We start from the raw sequence: 2,394 nt of genomic DNA, 5'->3' as shown, positions 1-2,394 counted from the left end.
AGAGAGAGAGAGAGAGAGAGAGAGAGAGAGAGAGAGAGAGAGAGAGAGAGAGAGAGAAGAAAACAAGATATCGAAGTGAGGAAAAGCCCAGGCACTTTGTTCACATCACAGGTAGAGCGGAGCCTCCAGAAGGGCAGGGATCTTCGTGTACCTTGGCTAAGCACCTAGAACAGTTCTGAGTGAAAAGCTGATGCTTTTTGACCACTTTGGACAAGCCTAGTAAGAATTAACCCAAATTTCTAACAGTTAAAGTGGGAGAGGACAGATCAACCCTTTCTTTCCGCATCATTACTGGGAAGGACCCTGAGCTAAGACAGTGAACCACGGGTAGTTGTCATAGGTTGGCGGCTAGAGAACGTCTCAAGATTCTCCCCCCACAAAGTCCCCGTATGTGTGTACGTGAGAATGACCTTCCATCTCTTTCTGTGTGTGGGTGTGGAGGTTAGACGACGACTTTTAGGAGCCGGATCCCTCCTTCCACCACGAGAGTCCGGGCAATAGAACTGAGCTGAGGAGGATCGGCAGCATTTCTAAAGTGTACAGTTTGAATCTGCCGTGGTGGCACACGCTCCCCCCCCCCCAGACAGGGTTTCTCTGTGTAGCCCTGGCTGTCCTGGAACTCACTCTGTAGACCAGGCTGGCCTCGAACTCAGAAATCCGCCTGCCTCTGCCACCCGAGTGGTGGCACACACTTCTAATCGCACCATTCTAGACGCCGAGGTTAGTGTACCTCTGAGTTTGAGACTAGCCTGGTCTACTTATATATATACTGAGTTCAAGGCTATGAGACGCTGTGTCAAAAAATAAAGATAAAGCTGGAAAGACTACTCAGAGGTTAAGAGCACAGCTCGCTCTTGCAGAGAATTTGCATTTGCTTCCAGCCCCAGCCTAAAACTCCCACTCTAGAGGGATCTGATGCCTCTGGCATCTGGGGACACCCGCGTGCGGTATTTCTCCACCCCCCAACATGTATACCTAGTTAAAAAAAATATTTTTTTTAAATAAATTGTATAGTTTGTAACGTGAGTTCCAAGGTAGTGCATTCCTTGCGTTGCAGACAGACCTGAGACAAAAGGGTCACAAATACTAGGCAAGCCTGGGCTACGTAGCAAGACCAGATCCACACAGGGACACTACAGGTTACTTTGTTTGCAGCTACAGGAACTGGCATCTCCATGGGGTCTGCAAAGGCTGGTTTCGGGGAAAGCTGGCGAAGGTAGCCGCGCGAACACGGTGCTTGGCACACCGTGGTCTCTAAGCAGATGCGCCACGACGCGGAAGGTTGGGACGGGGACACAGGAGGGCCAGCAGGGGGAGTGCTGACACCTCGCGCTGGCGGAGACCCGACAGATCCTGCTGGGGTCCCGGGTGAATCGGTCAGGGGGCGGGGCCCGAGGAAAGGGCGGGTAACGGAGCGAGAGCTGATTGGCTGACCCTGCGAGCGCGGGAGCGGGAGCACGTGTCGGAGCCGCGGCCGGTGCGCTGCCACCCCCGGGTGCGCGTGCGCGGGGGCCACCCCCACCCCCGCACTCGCCCGCACGGCCCGTTCCCTACGCCTCCTCTGCTCGTGCCTGGCACCGCGTGGCGGGAACGTGGAGGGGGCGTGGCCTCGCCTCAGGCGCCCGGGTGCCTTCGCGCGCCAGCCTCGCGCCGCTGTCAGTCTTCGCTCGGTCCGCGCCACCGGGAGGGCACGCGGTCTGCAGCCCCGAGACCCCCCGCGAGCCGCGGCGCCGCTGCCGGAGCCCTTCGGACGGTCGAGGCGTGGAGCCCGGTGCCAAAGCCGAAGTCTTGAGGTCAGTGCGGGTGACCGACGGGCGGGCGTGGGGCTGTGGACGCCCTGGCTCTCGCTGGCTCGAGGTGGACGGGGAGACATCAGAGTCGCACCCTGCGGCTGTGACCTCCCAGGGACCCCAGAGCTCGAGACCAGTGTGAGGGTGGACTCGTGTGTGTGTGTGTGTGTGTGTGTGTGTGTGTGTGTGTGGGGATCCAGGCTGGGATTCTGGAAAGTTCTGAGCGGCGTTCGAAGCTGAACACGGGAGCGCTGGAAATGTTAGTCTGGGGTTCCAGAGGGTCCGAGGTCTAATTGGACAGGGTTGGGGCTTTTCAGTGTCAGCGGAGACCCCGGGCTGGGCACGGCTTGCGTCTTTGAGAATTAATTTTAAAGCCTGGAGTCGTCGTCGTGCTACTCGGTGCGTCTAGGTGTCAGTTTAGGGTTCCAGGACGCAGTGGGACGGATGCGTGCGTGAGAGCTGAGGTTTCTAAGAAGGACATCACACTGTGAGGATCGGAAGGGACAGTTTCAGAGTTTAGAGATGTTTGTTGTAGGACATGAAACGCATTTTTAAAAAAATTTTTTTTCGGGGGCTGGAGAGATGGCTCAGCGGGTAAGAGCAC

Source organism: Mus pahari, chromosome 19 (assembly GCF_900095145.1).
Source record: "Mus pahari chromosome 19, PAHARI_EIJ_v1.1, whole genome shotgun sequence".
Taxonomy (NCBI): Eukaryota; Metazoa; Chordata; class Mammalia; order Rodentia; family Muridae; genus Mus; species Mus pahari.
This window is presented reverse-complemented; position numbering follows the sequence as displayed.